At 47.1% G+C, this 24,563-nt stretch overlaps 1 pseudogene; it reads right to left on the reverse strand.

The window, feature by feature from the left end:
- LOC115082680 overlaps nt 1-24,563 on the reverse strand; it is a 54,691-nt pseudogene that overhangs the window by 23,970 nt on the left and 6,158 nt on the right.

The raw sequence follows: 24,563 nt of genomic DNA on the forward strand, positions 1-24,563 counted from the left end.
AGGTAATTTAAGGCATTTTGGGGGGGGTTCAGGAGGGTGGGGGATTTAATTTAAAGGGTCGGGGGTGGGTTTTACGGTGTTTTAGTGTGCCGGCTCACGATTTTCACGATTTCACGATACTTTAAACACCCAAAACGGCAACAATACGATTCCCTCCCCCTCCCAGCCGAAATTGATCGTTAAGACGATCGAGGACATGATTTACATCTCTACACAGTACAGACATGCCATATCTGTCCGGGAAATGGCCAGACCTAAGTCTGTGGGAGGACTCTTCTTAGGTCTAACTGCACCTTCTCCTCCACTCGCTCTCTCCCAGTCTCCTTGAGAAGCGGTCCACTCGAATTCCAGACTCTTGCCCTAGTGGACTCTGGAGGCAGGAGGGAACTTTATACTAAGACATCTAGTGGAACATCTGCGGATCCCCACTACTACCATTAAGCCTTCCGCTTCTGTTATTTCTATCCATAGGGAACCCTTACCGGGTGAAGTAACCCTATTTACGGAACCAGTAAGTTTAAGGACTGGAGCTCTCCATACAGAATCCATTTCCTTATTTGTACTAGAGAAGGCTATGCACCCCTTGGTACTCGGGCTACCATGGCTACAAAAGCACATGCCGCAATTCGACTGGGCTACCCTGGAGCTTTCACATTGGGTCCTGATTGTCATGGCAAGTGCCTGAAGGAAGTTTCACCATTACCACTGTATGCCTACGATTCTGGTTGATGCCTGGGTTACCATTTCAGTACGCATCATTTCAAGATGTGTTCTCTAAAGAAGCCACTGATATACTGCCTCCACACAGTTCTTATGACTGCGCTATCAATTTAAAACCAAATCCGAAGCACCTAAGGGACAGGTCTACCCCTCTCGGTGGTAGAAAATAAAGCAATGTCTGAATACATCCAAGAAAATCTTCAAAAGGGTTTCATAAGCCCATCTTAATCTCCTGCATCAGCAGGTTTTTTCTTTGTGGGGAAGAAGGACAGAACCCTATGTCCATGCATTGATTATCGTGGTCTAAACGAGATCACGATCAAAGATCAACTATCCTTTAACCCCTTATCTCAGAGCTATTTGACAGACTATAGGGGGCCACGATCTTCTCCAAGCTGGATCTTAAAGGAGCTATATAATCTTTGTTCGCATTCTTTCAGGCGATGAATGGAGACAGCTTTTAAACACCAGGGATGGACACTTTGAGTATTGGTGGATGCCTGTCGGCTTATTGCAATGGCCCCCAGCTATCTTCAAAATCTTGATGAATGACATCCTTGCATTGACCTACTCTACCAATGTGTCGTTGTATACTGGACGATATCCTGATCTTCTCTCGCAAGATCTGAATACCCACATTGAGGATGTCATACAGACTGCGGGAAAACCGTCTATATGCTAAGCTGTCCAAATGCAAATTCTACAAGGAATCTGTACCTTTCTTAGGGTAACTAGTGTCTAACAAGGGCTTCCAAATGGACCCACAAAAGCTGGAGAGCATTCAAAAGTGGTCTCAACCTACTGGTCTCAAGGCTCTCAGGAAGGTTCTGGGATTTACAAATTATTATAGAACCTTCATTAAGAATTACTCAATCACTAACTGTGCCATAACAGCTCTGACAAAAGAAGGATGCCACTGTTGCCAATTGGTCTTAGAGGGCTGTCAACCCACTTTCCAAAAGCTAAAGGATGCTTTCTCTAGCAAGCCTTGACTCCATCACCCGGATCCTACACACCCCTTCATCGTAGAGGTGGAAGCCTCTGATGTTGGTGTAGGGGCTGTGCTGAGTCAAACCAGTGACTCCAAGATCCTGCAGCCATGTTCCTTTTTCTCCAGAAGATTCACACCGGCAGAAAAGGGAACTACAGATTCGGGAGATAAAGAATTTGTTGGTGATAAAGATGGTGTTCAAAGAGAGTGGAGATCCTGGCTTGAAGGTACTCAACACCAGATCACGGTTTTTATAGAATAACTTCGTCACGCCCAGTTGCCTCAACCATAGCAGGCAAGCTTGGCCCTGTTCCTTAACAGGTTTGATTTCATCCTGAAATACCGATCTGGAGATAAAAACAGCAGAGCGGATGCCCTATCTCGTTCCTTCCTTCTGAGGATGCGCCTGATTCTCCGTAACACATCATTGACCCAGAGAGAGTCATGCTATCACCACTCACCCAGTGCCTACAGATAAACGATTGTGCCTATTAACCTCTGGAAGAAAAGGACTAGCGTGGGCTTACAACTCTAAATTGGCTGGACATCCCAGTCAAAGGAGACCCTGGCAAAGCTACAGAAATATTACTGTGGCCGTCTATGAGAGAAGACATCTTTGCCTATGTAGCGGCCTGTACCAACTGTGTCCAGACAGAAACCTCCGCCCGGATGTCCTTGGGGCAGCTTCAAACCGTTACCAGTCCCAGATGAGCCCTGGACTCACATTGCCATGGACTTCGTGGTGGACGTACCTCTCCTCAAGGGACAATGACACAATATGGGTAACTGTGGACAGATTCTCAAAGATGGCTCACTTTGTGGCACTTCCTGGCTTACCATCATCCAGTGAACTTGCAAACCTTTCATCAGCCACATTTTCCACCTGCATGGAATACCAAAGCACATTGTCTCAGATAGAGACAAGAATGAGATTCAACAACTTGGCAAGAAGTTTGATATCACTCTCGACTTCACTTCATCCTACCATCCTCAATGCCAACGGCCCAACTGAGAGGATGAACCATACCCTCAAGCAGTTCCTCAGAGCCTACATCTCTTCACTTAGAATGACTGGGCTGAACTACTACCGTGGGCTGAGTTTTCCATCAATTTTCATCCACTACATCGACTGGTATATGGTATAGGATGACTACCTTCACCACTTTGCCATTTCCGCTAACAGTGTCGTCCCAGGCAGCTCAAGGCCACGGCCGATAGATTCAACACTTGGAAGAAGACCAAGGAGAGTGCTCATCAAAGCTGGAATCTGAGCTAAAAAAGAGACTATAACATTCATCACGGCAAGGCTCCTGAATTTAAGTCTGGTGATAAGGTCTGGCTGTCTGTACGAAGCATCTTAGACTCAAGTTGCCATCTGCTTTGCTTCGCTCCACACTGTCGGACCATTATCCATCCTCCGACATCTTGGCAACTTCTCCTACAGTCTCAGACTTCCTCCAGCAGATGAAGATCCAGAACGCGTTTCACGTCTCATTACTGAAACCGCTCATTCTCCAACAAATTCAGCACCAAGACACCAGATCCCCCTCGTGTTGATGCAGAAGAAGACATTGAGTACAAAGTTGACGCTATACTTGATGTAAGGGAGGGCTATGTCATGGGATGGCTATGGACCAGAAAATAACTCATGGGAATCTATGGCTAATATATTGGACAAAGAGATGCTGAACCAGTATCATCGATCGCATCCACGGAAACTAAGAACAGGTAGGAGGTCTGGAGGAGGCCCTTTGAAGGGGGGGTATCGTTGCGTCCGTCGGACTCAGACGGCTATGTCCCACATGCCTCACCTCTATTTATGCTTTCTCGACCAGCCTCGGGAGAATAGCATCCATAGCGTCTCCTTGCTGCACCCTCCGGCGTCCCCGAAGTGGCTATGCCATGGCGTCCCGCCATGTTCTATACCTGAGGGCCTCCTAGGGCACGCATGCACGTACACCTCATGTCTTTATTGCAGTGTTGGCGTGAAACCTTGGGGGCGTCCCCCTCGAGTGACATCACTGCTTCCAAACTATTTTAGCCTGCCCATTTGCTAACCACCATTGAGTTAGCAAGGATTGGATTCATCCGGTCTAAGTTGCTCTGCCACTTCTCGCTGCTGCTGGAAGCTCTCTACACCCTCCGGGGTTATACTAACTTGGGTACCTGCTCCTTGGGGGCCCTTTGCTTATTTCCAGGTGCCTATCCTGAATCCAGGTACTCGCTCCTCAAGGGCCTGTGTGTCTATCCTGGTGCCTGTTACCAACTCTTCTGCCTGCTGGGAACTCTATCATTACAGCTAAAAGAGAGTGAGTACTAACATCTCCAGTCTGTCCCACCTACAGCTTCTCACTGAATATCTGCATCGGAGCCTTACAGCACCATTGTGGGATGGGTCTCCTCCGCTGAGGATCCCAGACTGTTGCTACAGAAACCTCTCTATTGCCACCTCTGGTAAACTCTACAAGCTGCATAATAAAGTTATTCTCTCTGTGTTGTGCATCTAAGTCTAGCCTGGTGCTACAGTTCCCCGCGGGGCTCCTGCCCACAGGAGTCACTATCACTGTTGCCCTAAGAATCCACCAAACACCTTGAAAACACAAAATGGGCGTTTTAAAGAGGCAAAGGACAATCAACTTTGTTGAGAGCGTTAGTTCCACCCCCACTATTAACTGATCTGGTAAAACTCCCCACAGAGGCTCTAGCAATCACAACATAGTTCCTAGTTAAACTGCTTAGTTTGTGGTAATGCAAATGTAGTAAATGAAAAACCCTTTGTGCATTTTTAACCAGCAAATTCAGCTACCGTATGGAAGAAAAGATCACCTGACTAGTCTTCTATTAATGTCCTCCCTAATACTTTGCAATTGCTTTTTCATAGTCCTCTGCAAGGAGTCGAAGTTTTGAAATCAACTACAATGGATCTTTCGTAAGTACTCTTTCACATCATCATTAGCATTGTGAGCACTGCAATCTCACTCTTTTTCTGACGCTTTGTAGAATCTTTTACTAATGGATAAAATTTAGGAATAATAGCACTATTGCTGAATATAGTATAGCTGACAATCATACTAAGCTCTAAGTAATGTTTGCGATCCCCCCTGCAGAGCTGCGCTGCAGGAGTCTCTACCTTCCTCCAGAGGCCGCTCTGATGGCCTGGGCTCGCCTGCCGCATCATCCAGGACTTGCTCCAGGGCTGAGAGGCCTAGCTGCTCCGAGGCATGCCGGTGGCTTGCAGCCTCAGTGTTTGGACTTCCTGTTGGGGCGACGCCCTTCCCTATGGGCGGCCCGCAGCGCTCTACCCTAGTTATAGGACCAGCGGTGGGCGGTCCTGGCAAGCCCTCCCAGGGAGTTGCCTTCTACCTCCTGTATTTAAGGACTTTCTGTTCACTGTGTCTTGGCCTTGGATCTGAGCATTACAGTCGCCTGTAACCTAGGCCGATCCAGGTCCTCCATGTTTGATGGCGCCTTGTCCTGTCTCTCTGCTTGATGTTCCTGATTTCAGTGTCCTCTGCCTTGGATGCCTGTCTCTGACCCTGCCTAGATGTTTGTTTCCTGTGCCTGCCAGCCGTAAGGGCTTCGGATGTGAGTTTCCCAGCATCGGAGTCCTGTTCGCCTGGGTCTTCCCGCGCCCTCCTTCTCAGCGTGGTCCGCGACCAGCCTCTCAGGGCTGTGTAGGGCGCGTCTGGGACAGGGTGGTCTGCGACTCAGTCCCATGGGTGGGCTGAGTAGGGCGCCCTGATGGACAGTGCAATGTTCCCGTCCAGCCTTGTCTACAGTGTCTGCTTCAGCCCGTACCCTGATGTCTTCCTCTGCCAGCCGAGGGGGCTTCGGATGTGAGTATCCCAGCATCGGAGTTCCTACTCGCCTGGATCCTTCTAGTGTCTCGCTTCAGCCCTTGTCCTGATGTCTCCGTCTGCTTCAGCCTGCTTCTGCCCTGTCTGATGTTGTCTGTTTAAGGACTCTGTCTGCCCTCGCCTCTGTCCGGCCTGCTGCCCATTGCCGTTCCCTGCGGCAGGTCCGAAAGGGCCGGGAACAGTCGGAGGACCGTTCATTAGTCAACTTCCCCGTGTTGGCTACCATGGGCATGCAGGTCCGGCTGAGGGCCGGACTTCCTGCTTCTGTTCCTGCCTGCCTGGCTCACCATGCCTGCTCAGCTCACCTCCCACGGTGTGGCCTTGGGCTCCTCCTGGGGTCCTGCCGTGGCCCAAGGGCTCACCACCCCCCCGAGACGACCGCGCCCGCGCGCGCTCGTAACAAGTAAAACAATAAATTTGTAAAGGTACAAAAATAATAATACAACCCTTTTATATGTTTTTCATATTTTTAACCAGCAAGCTCGGCCATGTAGAAGAAAATGATTGCTTTGCTGGTCCTCTATTGAGTCCTTTTAATTTCCTTCTTCACTTAATCATAGACCTCTATAAGGTCCAAATATTAAAATTGGCTATAGAAGAAGTTTTGTAAGTTCATTTGCATGTCATTCCGTGCTTGCTGAGCACTGCAATCACATTCTTATTCCAGCACTTCTTAAAGATCTATAATATTAAGCATTAAATAAGATCTTGATGGATGTTATCATCGTTAAGCATGTATAATCAGTGTTTTGAAGAATGAATTCTATGGGGATGACTAGCTCCATTACAGCAAAAATGTACCGTTATGTATGCTTATGACCAAGCCGGTTAAAAATACAAAATGCATATAAAAGTTTTTATTTTTTATTTTTAAGTCTCTACAAATGTATTGTTTTACCTGGGAGCTTAGTGTGATTGTCAGCTTTAGTATATTCGGTAACATTAGTTCCTCAATTTTATCCATTAGTAAAAGATTCTACAAAAGTGTCAGAAAAAGTGCGAGATTGCAGCGCTCACAATGCTAATGATGACGTGAAAGAGAACTTACAAAAGATCCGTTTATAGTTGATTTCAAAAGTTGGACATTGGAGAGGACTATGAAAAAGCAATGCAAATATTTGGAGGAATTAATAGAAGACTAGACAAGCGATCTTTTCCTTCTACGATAGCCAAATTTGCCAGCTAAAAATACAAAAAGGTTTTTTCTTTACTACATTTGCATTACCACAAACTAAGCGATTTAACTAGAAATTTGAGTGTGATTGCTAGCACATCTGTGATGAGTTTTACCAGATCAGTTAATAGTGGGGGTGGAGCTAGCCCTCTCAAGAAAGTTGATTGGTCCTTAGCCTCTTTAAAACGCTCATTAGCATTAATGGATGCCATCTGACTAATAAGGTGGCATTGTAAAGCAAGTCATGTCACACAAGTAAATATTTGTTTGTATTTTGCTACTATTGTGGGAGAAATATACGTTTAATAATTTTAGTGTATTTACAATTGTTCAGCTCTCTGGCCCCTGAAGCAGGTGCACGGCGCCAAATCATTGATAGTGTCGGGCGGGCTCTACCTGCAAGGAGACACCTATTATTGACATCACTAAAGACAGTCTTTGGATAGTATAAGATAAGTCGGAAATATTGCAGAAACTGACCAAAGAAACATTGAATTGTTCATTTAGGAGAGCTGCCTTGGAATAGTAAACTTTAGCTAGTTCTTTGTCAGAACGGTTGACTGTAAATCACAAGCACTATACTGCAAATATTTATTCACTAATTTAAAGGAAAAATGGTACCTGCTTCTGTTGGAATCCCAACTGTTACCTTGGTGAGATTCCTCGCAGAGCTCCCGGACACCAGAGTTTATGTAGCAACACATTAAATCTTGTAGGTTGTATTCTTAGTCTAAAACGGGATTTTTTGAGGCACTAGTTCATTTTGGTATATTCAAACTATACCCAGTTAAGTGGTGTAAAATAATGAAACTAAAAATAAATTCTTACGGGCCTGCATGCCCAATCCCCCACCACCTCCCCTGCTAAATCATTTAAACTGTGGGGCATAGCTTCCAAATTCCTGCCCCCCCCCCCCCACACACACACACACAAAAGAAAAGATTATTAAACTGTTGCAGGCCCATTGGTTCCAGCAGACTCCCCACCACCACCCCTCCTCAAATTCAGAAATAAACCTCATCTTCTGGGCCCCTTTCTAATCCCCATCCTTCCCCCTCCCACCCAAAATCTCATCACAAACCCTCCCACATCACCCCAAAAGTCCCCCGGGCTCTGTGAGGACAGTAAATGGAACCAATCCTGGTGCATCCAGTGTTGCTGGGAGGCTTCAAGTCAACACCATTAAAAGCAGCTTTGCTGGTTCAGCTCTAAATGTGTGAAATGCCCTAAAACCTTACATCAGATGCATCCTTCAGAAAACTGGTGAAAACATGGCTATTTGAAGCATTATTTGGCTAAAGTCATGAACCCTATTTAGTCTGCGTATTTATATCTAAATCCTGCCCCACTATATTAAACTCGCTCTCTTCATATACTGCATCTGATGTTCCTGATGTGCTTGTGTAAAATCCTCTGTACCTCCACTGCACTAAATCATTCTGTTCTGCATTAGAAACATCTTCCTCAGGCTCTGTAATATGTTTTGGATTCTGGTTGGAAAAATGTGACTTGCCTTGCCTTAACTGCAAAGCTGATAGCCTACAATGCTATCCTCCTCCAGTTTCAGTTTACGTTTATGGAGTGCCATAAATAGTCTCCTGAAAACCCAATATAACATGCCAAACCTGGTTATACGAAGGATGCCACAAGATGGCACTTTGGTTCATAAAGAGCTGCTGCCCACTTGAAGCTGAAAAATTGAATTTTCCAACAATGATGCTGCTTAAGGAACCATTAGGGAGCAGGACCCAGTTTATGATGTCATAGTTAGCTGGCCCATTCCCTTTGTCATCAAAGAAGATCTCATATCCATCAGTGGTTTTAAAGTGAACCTCCTTAATGTATTGGTTGAGCTACAAAGAGAAACAAATGGTTAGAAAATTCTGTCTCAGTCTAGACCTGAAGCCTTGACAACTACTGCTATTGCTCACTTATTTCAAACTTTTGCCAATTCAGACCCTTTGTATGTCGTTAATCATATATCCAATATAGAGGTAATTTTCAAATGAATTACACGTTAAGGGGCAGATTTTTAATCTTACGCGAGCGGGGTACATTTGTGAGCGCTACCCGGCGCGCACAAATGTACACCCGATTTTATAACATGCGCACCTTGCGCGTGCCAAGCCAAAATCGGAGCGGCCTCGGAGGGAATTTTCCTTTCACTCCCCCACCTTCCCCTCCCTTCCCCTATTTAACTTAGCCTGTCTTATCAATGTCTTACATTTAACTTGCCAATGTTTATGCTTTATCCTATTTTCTTCTGTTGGATCCTTCTTCCAATTTTTGAATGAAGATCTTTTGGCTAAAATAGCTTCTTTCACCTCCCCTTTTAACCATGTCGGTAATCGTTTTGCTTTCTTTCCACCTTTCTTAATGTGTGGAGTACATCTGGACTGTGCTTCTAGAATGGTATTTTTTAACAATGACCATGCCTCTTGCACACTTTTTACTTTTGTAGCTGCTCCTTTCAGATTTTTTCTAACTATTTTCTCATTTTATCAAAGTTTCCAATTTGAAAGTTTAGCACGAGAGCCGTGGATTTGCTTACTGTCCCCCTTCCAGTCATTAAATCAAATTTGATCATATTGATCACTATTGCCAAGCGGCCCCAACAGGCTCTCAAAAAATCCTGTTCTTCACTGAAAATTAGATCTAAAATTGCTCCCTCTCTCGTCTGTTCCTGAACCAATTGCTCCATAAAGCTATCAGTTATTCCAACCAGGAACTTTATCTCTCTAGTATGTCCGATGATACATTTACCCAGTCAATATTGGGGTAATTGAAGTCTCCCATTATTACCGCATTACCAATTTGGTTAGCTTCCCTAATTTCTCTTAGTATTTCACTGTCAGTCTCACCATCTTGACCAGGTGGACGTAGTATTCCCTATCACTATAGTCTTCCCCGACACACAAAGGATTTCTACCCATAAAGATTTAATTGTGCATTTAGTCTCATGCAGGATGTTTATCCTGTTGGACTCTATGCTATCCCGGACATGAAGCGCCACACCGCCTCCCAGGTGCTCGTCTGTCATTGCGATATAATTTGTACCCTGGTATAGCACTGTCCCATTGGTTATCCTCCTTCCACCATGTCTCTGAGATACCAATTAAGTCTATGTCGTCATTCTGCTATACATTCTAATTCTCCCATCTTACTTCTTAGACTTCTGGCATTAGCATGCAAACATTTCAAAGTTTGTTTTTTGTTTGTATTTTCATTCTGCTTTTTAATTGATAGGGATAAGTTAGAATTTTTTACCTCTGGTGAGTTTTTGTTACACGGCACTTGGACTACTTTTCTTAATATTGGAACCTCACTGTCGGGATGCCCTAATTCTAATGCATCATCAGTATCCTTTGAAGATACCTCTCTTTCCAAACCATGCACTGCTGAGTGACTTTTGTCTTTCCCCTTTGTTCTAGTTTAAAAGCTGCTCTATCTCCTTTTAAAGGTTAGCGCCAGCAGTCTGGTTCCACCCTGGTCAAGGTGGAGCCCATCCCATCAGAAGACACTCCCCGTTTCCCAAAAGGTTCCCTAGTTCCTAACAAAACTGAATCCCTCTTCCTTGTACCATCGTCTCATCCACGCATTGAGACTCCGGAGCTCTGCCTGCCTCTGGTGACCTGTGCTTAGAAGAGGGAGCATTTCAGAGAATGCTACCCTGGAGGTTCTGGATTTAAGTTTTCTAAGAGCCTAAATTTGGCTTCCAGAACCTCCCTCCCACATTTTCCTATGTCATTGGTGCCTACATGTACCATGACAGCCGGCTCCTCCCCAGCACTGTCTAAAATCCTATCTAGGTGACGCGTGAGGTCCGCCACCTTCGCACCAGGTAGGCATGTTACCAGGCAATCCTCATGCCCACCAGCCATACAGCTATCTACATTCCTAATAATCGAATCACCAACTATGACGGCCGACCTAACCCTTCCCTCCTGGGCAGTAGGCCTTGGGGAGATATCCTCAGTACGAAAGGACAGTGCATCACCTGGAGAGCAGGTCCTTTCTACAGGATCCTTTCCTGCTACACCAGGTTGATGCTCTCCAATCATGAGACCTTCTTCCTCCAAGGCAGCACCAGGGATGCCAGTCTGAAGTTGGGACTTGGTTACTAAGTCCCTGAAGGTCTCATCTATATACCACTCTGTCTGCCACAGCTCCTCCAGGTCTGCCACTATAGCCTCCAGAGATCAGACTCAGTCTCTGAGAGCCAGGAGCTCTTTGCATCGCATGCATGTACAACTTCTCACCGGCGGGTAAAAAAAATCATACATGTGACACTCGATGCAAAAGACTGGGAAGCCCCCCTCTTGCTGCTGGACTGCTGCCTTCATCTCAGTTTTGATCAGTTCCTAGTTAAGTTTTAGGTTGGTGTGGGAGTAGGAATGTATCTAACGTCCTTTAAATGTATTACTGAATTCACTATATGTCTGGTAGTGGCCTACAGGGGTCTGATCAAACTCTCAATAAAGATTTTGTTGTTTTTTGGTTTTTTTTGTGAAAGTGGCACCTGCTGAAGGAAAGAATAGTGAACTATCTACAAGCAGCAGAATTGCTGGACCAGAGGCAGAATGGTTTTACCAAGGGAAGGTCCTGTCAGATGAATCTGATAGACTTTTTTGATTGGGTGACTAAGGAATTGGATCGAGGAAGAGCGCTCAATGTCATCTACTTAGATTTTAGCAAAGCTTTTGATACGGACCCGCACAGGAGGCTAGTGGATAAAACGAGAAGCTTTGGAGTGAGTACCAAGTTGGTGGCCTGGATAGCAAACTGGTTGAAGGACAGAAGACAATGTGTGATGGTAAATGGAACTTACTCGGAAGAGAGAGCGGTGATGACCGGAGTGCCGCAAGGGTCGGTCTTGGGAACGGTCCTGTTCTGTTCCGAATGTTACTGTGGATCCTTAGGCCGGCCTGACGGAGAGAATGGAGGGGTGTCTCTGTGAGTGGAATACAGGCCGGGAGGCGGATATCGGGTGAAGCGAAGTGCAGGATCTTCACCCTGGAAGCCCACACTCCCCCAGAAGGAGCCTGGAGTTGGGGCCACTGGGACTTAGGAGATCGGAAGGGATGACTTCACCCTGGAAGCCCGAGACTCCCCTGGGAGGAGCCCGGGCCACTGGGGCTTAGGCAAATCGATAAATCCAGTAGGTGATCCGGGGTAGAGGCAGGCGGCAAGCGAGAGGCATCAAGAGCAGGCAAGGGTCAGAGCTGGAGAAGCAATACCTGGACAGGCAGGGAGGGTCTGAACTGGAACAAGGATGGAACCGGGCTGCGGAACCCAGGAACCTGGGCTGGAACGGAAGCAGGAACTGAAGACAGGAATCCAGGAACCAGGACTGGAACGGAATCAGGAACTGAAGACAGAAATCCAGGAACCAGGGCTGGAACTGAAGCAGGAACTGAAGCCAGTGACCAAGAGAGCCAAGCGGACGCCAGGACACACAGCAACTAAGCACCCTGAGGTAACCTCGTTGCAAGGCATCTATCCGGGGCAGGCGCCCGCTTTAAATATCTGCCGGTGTCTGACATCAGGGGAAGGGCCGGGCCGCCGAAGGGCGGGAAAGGCCCTTTCAATTCAGCCCCTTCGCGCGTGCATGTGCGTGCCTAGGAGGGGAGGGGCTACCTTCAGCAAGCCGGTGGCGTCTCCCTCGTGGAGCCGCCGCCGCCAAACAGGCCGTGCTGGCCTGCCCGACCACCGCACTTGCCACCAGTGGCCCAATTCGAGACCTGTGGGAGTATCGTGGGGCTCCCGGGCCCGAACCTAGGAGGAACGAGGTAAGGTCCCAGTCGCGAGTGCCGCGACCGGAGCCGCAACACTGTTCAATATCTTCGTGAGCGACATCGCAGACAGGATAGAAGGTAAGGTTTGTCTATTTGCAGATGATAGTAAGATCTGCAACAGAGTGAACAGACCGGAAGGAATGGAGAGAATGGGACGGGATTTAAGGAAGCTGAAAGAATGGTCGAAGATATGGTAACTGAGATTCAATGCCAAGAAGTGCAGAGTCATGCATATGGGGTGTGGATATCCAAAAGAAATGTATTCGATGGGGGGTGAAAGGCTGATGTGCACGGAGCAGGAGAGAGACATTGGGTGATAGAGTCTAACGATCTGAAGTCGACAAAACAATGTGACAAGGCAATATGTAAAGCCAGAAGAATGCTGGACTGCATAGAGAGAGGAATATCGAGTAAGAAAAGGGAAGTGATTATCCCCTTGTACAGGTCCTTGGTGAGGCCTCTCCTGGAATACTGTGCTCAGTTCTAGAGCCCGTATCTCTGAAGGGACAGAGACAGGATGGAGGCGGTCCAGAGAAGGGCGACCAAAAAGGTGTATGGTCTTCATCGAATGCCTTATGAGGAGAGATTGAAGAATCTAAATATGTATACCCTGGAGGAAAGGAGGAGCAGATACTTGGAAGGTTTTAATGATCCAAAGTCAACGACAAACCTTTTCCATTACAAAAAAATCAGCAGAACCAAAGGTCACAATTTAAAACTCCAGGGAAGAAGACTCAGAACCAATGTCAGGAAGTATTTCTTCACAGAGAGGGTGGTGGATGCCTTGAATGCCCTTCCAGAGGAAGTAGTGAAGACTAAAACTGTGAAGGATTTCAAAGGGGTGAGGGATAAACACTATGGATCCATAAAGTCTCGAGGATGCGAATGAAGAGAAGAGGCATGGGGGGTGACTTGTGGGAATGATGGCTACTTCCTGGTGATTAATACCCTTATTCAATAAACATGCACACAGTTAATGTGATCCAACATTGCCCTATGCTTCAACGGCAAAAGGAAATGTGGGACAAAGGATTTGCATTCACAAATAAGCGTGGGAGTAGCTTGATTGTTGCGGCGGTTACTACCCCGAACCAATTCGGCGCTCAAGGCAGTCACATGCCATGACGTCAAGCGTCGTGACGTCACGCCTTGAGCGCCGAAATCGCACGGGTCTCACAGGCACGCATTCATTCACTGCCGGTGGGGGCTGCCGGAGGCCGCTTTTGCCGCCGGCTCCCTCCGCCTGGATGAATGCACGCCCACCCGCCCGCGGCCTGGATCGAACACGCGCCCACCCGCCCGCCAGCTCCCACCGCCGCCTGGATCCAACGCACGCCCACCGGCTCCTGCCGCCGCCTGGAGGAACGTGCGCCCACCCGCCCGCCGGCTCCCGCCGCCGCCTGGATCCAACGTGTGCCCACCCGCCCGCCGGTTCCCACCGCCGCCTGGATCGAACGTGCGCCCACCCACCCGCCGCCGCCGCCTGGATCCAACACGCGCCCACCTGCCCGCCGGCTCCCACCGCCGCCTCGATGACCGCACGCCTGGGGGATTCGGAAAGTGACAGGAAAGTGACAGGTATTTATACAAACAACTTACGCTGCAATGTTAATATGGAGGTCGTCCATGGTTTTTTACACTTTACTCCCTTTGGTTTTACCCCCATTTTTACACTTTATTCCCGTTTTAATTTTCGCCCTGCGCCTTGCTTCGGGAGGGGGGGGAACCATCCACTTCCTGGTGCCTGTCATTTCAAATGTCATTTCAAATGACATTTGAAATGACAGGTACCAGCGCACCCAGGATACTGTATAGGCACTGTATTAGCGCCTATACAGTAAAATGAGTTGCGCAGGCCTAACGCTTGGCCTAACGCTTTGCAGACGCGGCATGCATTTGCATGCAATTTGAAGAGAGTATCGAGCGGTAGATGAAGAGAACTGTGCGTGCGGGGAACGAGGGTGCGCCTGGCACTGCCGCACTCTTTCTAACGCGGCATAACTGTATCGACCTGATAGTATGGGAAAACAAATAAGCGTGGTAGTAGCTTGCTTGTTACGGTGGTTACTACCCCAAACCAATATTTCACTTTGAATACATATACAGCGCAGCTCACTGCTTCAACGGCAGGGGGGATGAAGAAAAGAGGATTTATTTTAAGACAACCAACAAGGATTAAATTGCACAGGCTGGGTAAACAAATAAGCTTGGGAGTATCTTGCTTATCGCGGCGGTTACTACCTCTAACCAATAAGGCTTGATACTTCACTTTTATGCAGCTCCAGCACTGCTCTCTCTATATCAATGGCTGGGTGGAAGGAAAATTAGAACCAAAAAGTTACCAATAAGGGTCCTGACTTCAGCGGTCAGAGTAACAGATAAGTATGAGAAAAATAACTGTGAAAGCTTGCTGGGCAGACTGGATGGGCCGTATGGTCTTCTTATGCCGTCACTTCTATGTTTCTATATGTTTCTATGACAGGGGCACTGGCAGAGAGGTAGAGGATGATGAGCATAGACAACTTGGAAGGGCGAATTCCAAGTTGTCTATGTTGTCTACAGAGAATTCCAAGTTGTCTACAGAGAATGGAACAAACTCAGCTCAAACTCTAAATGGAACAAACTCAGCTCAAACTTATCCCATTTACTATCTCAATTATCACTATGTCTCAACCAAGCCAAAACAGAAATCATTCACATCCACGATGACCATCCCTCCTATCCACTCATGTGCACCCCCTCTGACCACCCAGGAAACTCAATCAACCCGGGAGTGCCACAAATCTCACAAACCTCACTCACGCCGTCCACAAGAAACCTAGGCGTAACAATTGACAGCCAACTCAACTTTAAACGACACATCTCCAATACAATCAAAGATGGATTCTTCAAACTGCAGACACTAAAAAAACTCAAACCCCTTCTCCAAGAGCACGATTTCAGAACAGTCCTCCAATCAATTATCTTGTCAAGACTCGACTACTGCAACTCCCTCCTCCTCGGACTACCAGAAATACACATCAAACCCCTCCAAGTTCTACAGAACGCTGCCGCCAGAATCATCTCTAACAACAAAAAATCCCCTCACATCACACCCACGCTCAAAGAACTCCACTGGCTACCCATTACACAAAGAATCCAGTATAAAACCCTCACCCTCATGCACAAAAAAATAAACAACAACAAAATGGACTGGCTAAACAACGGAATACAACCTTACCCCACTCAAAGAACTCTCAGATCCACCAACACTGGACTCCTAGCCATCCCCAATCTCAAAGCTGCACACCTCAACGTCACCCGCAAACGAGCCATAACAATAGCGGGCCCCACCTTATGGAACACCCTCCCCACCTGTCTCAGAAACGAACCTTCACTGCAAGTCTTCAAAAAACACCTCAAAACATGGCTATTTTTAAAAGCTTTCCCACCCGACACATAACCCGCCCAATCGCACCATCCACTCCATGCCCCCTCCACAAGCATCTCGCCCCACACCTTTCCCTCCCTACACAAGCATCTCCCACCACCCTCTCCCCCCCCCTATCACTACCTTCCTCCCACACATCCCTTCCTCTCCCCTCCCCCCCTACACTCCCTGCTCTCCTTACCATAATTTATCCTCATCAACAAGCCATTTATGTACATATGTTATATACTATAGTCTAATGTTCCATGTACTCCTGTTAGTTCTGTTACAACTTGTTATATTTATTACCATGTTATAATGTAAAATATTCTTATATCTATTTAATACCATGTTATAATGTAAAATAGGGCTGTTACCACCCTATTCCTTTAGTTATCTGGAAACCGATGTGATATCTCGATCGAATGTCGGTATACAAAAGAAATAAATAAATGATGTCAGATTGATGGCTCTGAGGATCTTGAGAGAAGATCAGTATGTTGTCCAAGTAAACCACTACACAGCTGTAAAGCAGGTCCCTGAAGACCTCATTCATCATGTTTTTAAATATGGCCGGGACGTTGCAGAGGCCGAAGGGCATGACCAAATACACAAATTGGCCATCGCGGGTTTTAAAAGTGGTCTTCCACTCATCGCCCTGGCGAATCCAAACCAAGTGGTATGCCCCTCTGAGATACAGCTTAGTAAATATTTTGGCCCCTTGGAGCCTATCAAATAGCTCAGAGATCAGTGGCAATGGGTGATATCATGGTGATATCATTGAGGGCACGGTGATATCATTGAGGCCATGGTGATATCATTGAGGCCACGGTTATCTATATGTGGGCGAAGGGAGCTGTGTCCTTCTTACCCACAAAAAAGAACTCGGCCCCGGCAGGAGGCTTAGAAGGCTAGATGAAGCCCTTCACCAGGTTCTCTTGGATATAACTGGACATCGCTTTGGTCTCTGTTAGAGAAAGTGGGTATACCCTTCCTCTGGGGGGTTCGGTGTTGGGCAATAAGTTAATGGTGCAGTCAAAAGAGTGATGAGGAGGTAGTCAGCTGCCTTCTTCGAGAATACATCTTGGTACGAGGAGGACTGCAGGAGTAGGCCCGGAAGAGATGTAGAAGTGGTCAGGCAAGGCATAGGTGTCACAACCTCGAGGCATCTTCCATGACAGGAGTTGCCCCATTGGGACAGTTGCAGGGTACTCCAGTCAAATTGAGGCATGTGTAATTGCAACCAAGGCAGTCCGAGTACCATGGGATGTATAGGCTTGTCTACGACCAAGAAAGAAATCGTCTCCTTGTGCAGTGACCCCGTGTGGAGTTGTATGGGTTGAGTAGAATAAGTGACTTCGCCAGGTAATGGCTCACCATGAATAGAGGATAATAGCAGAGGTATTGGTGTCCATATGGTGGGGATTCGTAGGTGCTCTACGAGCTGTCAGAGTAAAAAGTTCCTTCCGGCACCAGAGTCCACCATGCTAAAGTGTGGAATTTGAGAGCGTCGGAATTGATAGACACTGGAAGTGTCAGTTAGGAGATGGAGAGGTTAGACCTAGGAGGAGTCCTCCGAATCCTAGGTCTGGGAGTTTCCCAGACAGATAGGGCAGGATGGTACCGCATGATCTGGCTGGCTGCAGTACATACAAAGGCCCTGTCTGTTTCAGTGGCATCTCTCCTTAGCAGACAAGTAACTGTGGCCCATTTGCATGGGTTCATCCTCCTTGAGGTTAGGTATGGGAGTAGTCTGGGTAACTGGTGCTGGACAAGAGCGCGAGACTCCTGATGGCATCTTCTTGATCCCCTTAATTTCCTGAGCTCACTCGCGTAGATGATGATCAAGGCAACTGGCTAGGTAGATTAGGAGGTCCAGAAGCTTAGGGAGTTCACGTGCTGCTAATTTGTCCTTGAATCGACTATTCGGTCCTTCCAGGAATATAGCACGCAGGCAACCCAGATCCCAATGTAGCTCAGAGGACAGGGTTTTAAATTCAACCACATATTCAGTCAAAGGTTTAGAACCTTGTTGTAGATGCAGAATCAACAACAGTCTTGCGAGGGATAGTCAAATATGGAATGAAATAGACCCAGGAATCCTGTCTAGTCACTGAGAATTGGATCATTTCACTCCCATAGTGGTGATGCCCAGGTCAGGGCTTTCCTGTCCAAGAGGGACAAAATATGTAGTTTTAGACACTACGGGGCGGATTTTAAAAGGGTTACGCGTGTAATTTACGCACGTAACCCTTAACACCCCCCCCCCAGCGCGCGCAAGCCCTGGACGCGCGAATGTCCGGGGCTTGCAAAAAGGGCAGGGTGTGGGCAGGGGCTGTGGGCGGGGCCATGTTCGGGGGCGTGGCTGCTGTCCAGGGCGAGCCTGGGGCAAGGCCAAGTGCCCCGACACAGCAGCCTGTGTCGGGGCCAGGCATAACTCCATTGAACAAGGTAGGGGGGGATGTAGGTAGGGCCGGGGGATGGGCTAGATAGGGGAAGAGAGGGAAAGGTGGGGGAGGGGGGGATCCATAAAAAAGTTCCTTCCAAGGCTGCTCCGATTTCGGAGCGGCCTTGGAGGGAACGGGGAAAGCCATCGGGGCTCCCCTTGGGCTCGGCGTGCACAAGTGTGCACCCCCTTGCATGCGCCGACCCTGGACTTTATAACATGCGCGCGGCAGTGCTTGCATGTTATAAAATCGGGCGTACATTTGTGCTCACCAGGTAGAGCGCACAAATGTACCCCACGTGCGCAAAATTTAAAATTGGCCCCTATGTCTGGGAAGTAGGCAGGCTGTAATGAGAAGTGCATACAGCACTGATTCAGAAAGCCCCTACATAACAGGGGGTTCACCTGTAAAATGAGTAGGTGCTGGTAAAGGTACAGAGAGTCGAGTGGGCAATGCTTGTGGAATGGAGCTGAGCTTGACAGGCATTGAGGCAAAATCTAGTCAAGAGTTTAGCTGGTTGAGGGCATTGGCCATAGACGCCAACATTTTCTGTTGCTCGTCAATGCATCGGGCCAGGCCAGGATGGCCTGGAGGGCTGAGACCTGAGCAAGGTCCATGGAGTTAGCAATCTGTTATAAACGTGTAGGAATGTGAACCCTGAGCTGAGGTAAGAGGTGACCACGCCCACAGGGAGGAGCTCTTTGGCCCCACCATCGGTAGGCGCGGTCTCAGTACACAGTAGATACGGCAGTCTATAGAGTCTTTAATGAGGAGAAAGAATGGCACAGCCCGCGAAACGAGTAGTGTAGTAACACAGTTCTGAAGCAGAGGTCTCTCCCAGGTGATACCTCCAGATGTGAAGTTCTGGTAGTGGCCCACGGAGTGGGGTATGCCAGAGTTCTAGGGAATTAGCAGCACTTCCAAAGGACGGATCCGGTAGTGGCCCACGGACGGGGTACGCCGAATACTCAGGTAAAGTCTAAAGAGAGTGGTCTTGGTATGACTCCAAGGTAGTGAAACAGTGTAACCCTATGGGCAAGGTATCCAGAGTGGTCCTCGTAAGGGATGACATGATAGTGCCCCACCAACGGGGTAAGCCGTAGACAAATCCCACAATGAGGTTTGGGTAGGAAGAGATGAGCAGAGTGAAGTACTCACACAGTGCGGTTCCATGGAAGCCCGAGGCACCAGGCTGGTAGCAATGCAAGGCAGGATGGCCCTCCGAGGAGCAGAGAGCCAGAGACGAAGAAGAGCCCCCGAGGAGCAAGTACTCAAGACATCTCACGCCAAGTGAAATCAGGAACCAGAAGATCACAATGGAGCGGATTCAGCAATGAGGACCTCCTTGCTAACTTGTCAGGGTATCGGGCCAGTCAACTTAAGTACAGCAGAGCGATGATGTCATCCGGAGGGGACCCCCCCAAGGTTCCCGCCATGATGTGTACAAGACAGGCTCATGCACACGCAACTAGGTAATCCTGAAGCAAGATGGCAGTCGGCAGCGCCCACTCTGTCCTGGGAATGCAGGATCGATCGGCAGTGACTGGCAGAGGCCACCATTCCTCCAAGAGTAGACAAAGTAGTGAAAAAAGAGGTGAGCATCAGTGGACGCAGCCGTCTGCGACCGACAGGCGTAACACCAAATTACACCAAAATGTTTTTGTTCAAGGCCATGTCCAAAATACATGTATTAAAGAATCTAGGGCTGTCCTGCATTTTTCACATAATTCAGTATCTACCAAATGTGCTCTGTGCACTCTATCAGGTGTAATATAGGCCCTACATAAAAATTTGAAACACATCTCTCTCAAGTAAACATTCCCTGTGAGGCCTCTTATTCTTTTAAAACAACCCAGTAAAGCATCTGCAGATGAAACCGACAAATTCCCTACTCCAGGACGTGGCTAATTTGAGACTTGAATAACTGCTTCTTGAAAAACCTTATACAGTTTTGAGAAACTTTATCTGTTTCCTTTATGAAAACAATTGTTACACTTTAGAGCCAACAGTCAGGTCAATCCAGTACCGAGCGGTAGGAAGAGCTTCTTTAGTGCCCGGCGCACACGCAGTTGCTGCAGGCACAGTGCAGCTCACCTACCACTCGATCCTGTATGTAAATAGCTTGCAAATGCAAGCTGCGTCTAAGAAGCATCCGTGAAGCGTTAGGCCCGCGCAACCCATTTTACTGTATAGAGCGCCTATACAGTAACCTGGGTGTGCGGGCCTAACGCTTCACGGCCACGCTGGTATCTGTCATTTCAAATGTCATTTGAAATGACATTTGAAATGACAGGTGCCAGGAAGTGGACAGTTCTCCGACGCTCGGGATTGTCAGCCCTCTCCCCTCCCCGAAGCAAGCAACCAAAGCGAAAAAAAAAGTTGCAAGAGAGAGAGGGAGAGGACGGGCAATCCTACGCTCGAGATTGCCAGTCCTCCCTCCCCTCCTCCCGAAGCAGGGCGCGAAAAGCAGCCTTGCTCCGGGAGGAAGGGAGAGAGGACTGGCAGTGTGAAGCGACTTACTTTTTGCAGCCCCCCTCCGGACATCGGCGAGGATGGGATTACCAGTCCCCCCTCCCCTCCTCCCGAAGCAGGGCGCGAAAAGCAGCCTTGCTCCAGGAGGAGGGGGGAGGGGACTGGCAGTATAAAGTGACTTACTTTTTGCAGCCCCTCTCCGGTCATCGATGAGGACGACCGCGGCTCCCTCTCCTGCCTCCAGCTGCTCAGGAAGATGGATGCCTGCACGGGCAAAAGCGGCCCCTGTTCGTGCAATTGGGCCGCTCAAAACGTGACGTCACATGCCGTCACGCCAAACGTCGTGACGTCACGCCTTGAGTGGCCCAATTGCACGAACAGGGGCCGCTTTCGCCCGTGCAGGCATCCATCTTCCTGAGCAGCTGGAGGCAGGAGAGGGGAGCCGCGGTCGTCTTCGCCGATGTCCGGAGGGGGGCTGCAGAAAGTAAGTCACTTCACACTGCCAGTCCTCTCTCCCTCCTCCCGGAGCAAGGCTGCTTTTCGCGCCCTGCCTCGGGAGGAGGGGAGGGAGGACTGGCAATCCCGAGCGTAGGATTGCCTGTCCTCTCCCCTCTCTCTCTTGCAACTTTTTTTTTCGCTTTTTTTTGCTTCGGGAGGAGGGGAGAGGACTGAGGCTGCCCCGGAGACCGGCACCCATGGATGCGGCCATGGCAGGAAAGCGGGGGATGGGGGAAAGTTTGCCGCCTACCCTTACCCCTGCCTCTAACGCAGGGGTAAGGGTAGGCGGTAAGTTAGCAGGTTAAACGCGCGGCAAAATGGCAGGGTAAAATAGCGGTAGTCGGGGCGCGTTACTGGATGGTAGGGAATAGCTAATTCGATCGTTTACATGCAATATACATGCCGCGTGCGGAAGGGGTTGCCCGGGGATTTTAGGACGCGGTAGGAGTAGGTTAAAGGGGATTGGGGATCGCAGGAAGTGCTAACGCGGCCGGAAAGTGAGTAGAACGCGGGTTAGGAGCGGGGTAAACGCGGCGCACTTTACTGGATAGACCTGAGTGAGATTAAGATAAGTTCTCTTTAAAAAGCAAACAGAATGCCTTAATTGTAGGTAGCAAAAAAAATCTGCATTACTCAAAGATAACTGCTCTTTTATTTGCTGAAAGGGCTGAATTGTACCATCAATACCCAAAACATTGTATATGAGTAATTCCCCAATTTCTCCCGATCAAAAAAGATGTTTACATTATCTCCCACTGGAAAGTCCTTGTTACCCTGAATATAAACAAGAGGAGAGATCTCCGAACTTCCGCCCCCCCAAACTCTCATAACTTTTTTCCATAACCATGGGAGCTATCAAAACACTATCTCGCACACCCATCAACAGTTTGTTGCTGCTGCATGTAACACATCACATAAAGTAAATCATACACAAATTAGATTACACAGAGGTGGGAAGCAGCCAGTCTCACAGAATTCTAGCCAAGCAGCTTCATCATATCATTTGACATTTGGAAGGCCTAGGATCCCCTTTTCCTGTTCTTGTTTCAACCAATGTAATGGAATTATAGGTTTAGATTCCTTTCACAAACAATCAAGATTAATATATCCAGTTTTTAATATCTCTATTTAAAACTTGAATTGGAAGGACTTAAAGAACGTAAAGCCATCTGGGAAATGCAGCCATCTTACACAGACTAATACAACTAATAAAAAAAATTAAAAAAATAAAAAAGGACTTAAAGAACGTAAAGCCATCTGGGAAATGCAGCCATCTTACACAGACTAATACAACTAATAAAAAAAATAAAAAATAAAAAACTAATAAAAAAATAAAAAAAAAAGCTTTCCCGGACACGATTAATTCTATTCAGCCAGATTCTACCACTTCCACATGTAAAAATGTTATTACTAATGTAAATACCTATACCTAATGTTATTCTCTCCCTTTTCTTCTCTCCTCCCAGTTCTATTACCTTGTTATTTGTAACTGCTTCCTTCTACACAAATAGGTTATTGAATTGTTCACTGTACACCCCTGTTATATGTAAACCGGCATGATGTGTTTGCAACATGAATGCCGGTATATAAAATTTTAAATAAATAAATAAATAAACCCACCAGTTTCTACCACTGCTGAAATTTAAGTTTTGAATATTCTAGTAAAGGTGACATATTAATGTTATATAAATGACTCAAGTCCTCAAGTATTTAAATCCCAAATTCTTGAAAATACCCGGAGCCTGCTTAAAAGGAGAATCTTCCTCCCACCAAGTTTGTGTGCATCTTGGAACAGCCAAAACTTCAGATTTGTTATGTTCAATTTAAACCCTGAGAATTCCCAGATTGCTCAAAAATACCATTGAAGCGTAGTAATGATGCTTTAGGATTGGATATGAATACCAGCAGGTTATCAGCAAAAGTTGCAATTTTAAAGCACATAGGGGCAGATTTTTAAAATTACGCTTGGGGGGATATATTTGTGCGCGCTACCCGGCGTGCACAAATGTACACCTGATTTTATAACATGCGCGCGCTGCCGCATGTTATAAAATCCGGGGTCGGCGCGTGCAAGGGGGTGCACACATGTGCACATTGCACACACCAAATCCTAGGGGAGGCCCGATGGCTTCCCCGTTCCCTCCAAGCCGCTCCGAAATAGGAGCGGCCTTGGAGGGAACTTTTTTTTTGTTCCCCCCACCTTTCCTCCCTTCCTCTATCTAACCCACCCCCCAGCCCTACCTAAATCCTCCTCTACTTCTGGCAGGCCTAACTTGCGCGCTCCACTGTTGGAAACAGGATGCTGGGCTTGATGGCCCTTGGTCTGACCCAGTATGGCATATCTTATCTTCTTATGTTCTTAAGAAGCCCAGCCAGCAACATTAATAATTACTTTTCTGCTAGATTCCGATAGGGACTGGGTGCTGAGGCAATATTTTAGAAATAAATCGGAATTATTTTGTGGATTTAAAGTATTAATTTTTCCAGATTATGCAAAGGAGACACAGACCAGGAGAAAACAGTTTCTGGAATTAAGAGAGGGGGTGATCCCATTGGGAGCCCAATTCTTTTTAAAGTTTCCCTGTAAATGTCTCTTAAAGTTTCGAGATATATCTTATACTTTCTTTCAACCACTGCAGTTAAAAAAAATTCCTGAATGATAGAATTAATGCCTTGCCAGAGGATGTCTCAGAAATAGCACCTGTGTAATCCCCATTTAAGGGTCAAATTGTTCAACATAATGTAATATTATCCGTCATCAACCTAATGCTTTCTTATTCTTTGAGGTGGTAAATAATAATATTAATTTCCTAATATAAGATGTCTCCTGTGAAGATCCCCCAGCTTATAGAGGGCTAAATAATAGTGAGACAGTTGTACTTTATTTCTCATTATATAATTATATCTCATTAGTGATATAATTGAACTGTATATCACTAATTTTCTTAGAATGTTTACTAATTTTGTAACATTTAAAAAATTTAATAAAGATAAAAAAAAAAAAAAGATTCCTATTTATTTTAAGAACTTCCTGGAAAGCCAGGTTCTATATCTATCAGAAATCTCCAGCTTCTCTGCTTCCTCATTGCAGTTATCTAAATCGGTGCATGATCTGAGATTTCAATTGCTTCTGTGCCTGTTTTGGATACTAGAAAAGACAGATTGAGGTACTAACAAATAATCTACAGGCCGATACAGTA

Source organism: Rhinatrema bivittatum, unplaced genomic scaffold (genome assembly GCF_901001135.1).
Source record: "Rhinatrema bivittatum unplaced genomic scaffold, aRhiBiv1.1, whole genome shotgun sequence".
In the NCBI taxonomy this organism is placed as follows: Eukaryota; Metazoa; Chordata; class Amphibia; order Gymnophiona; family Rhinatrematidae; genus Rhinatrema; species Rhinatrema bivittatum.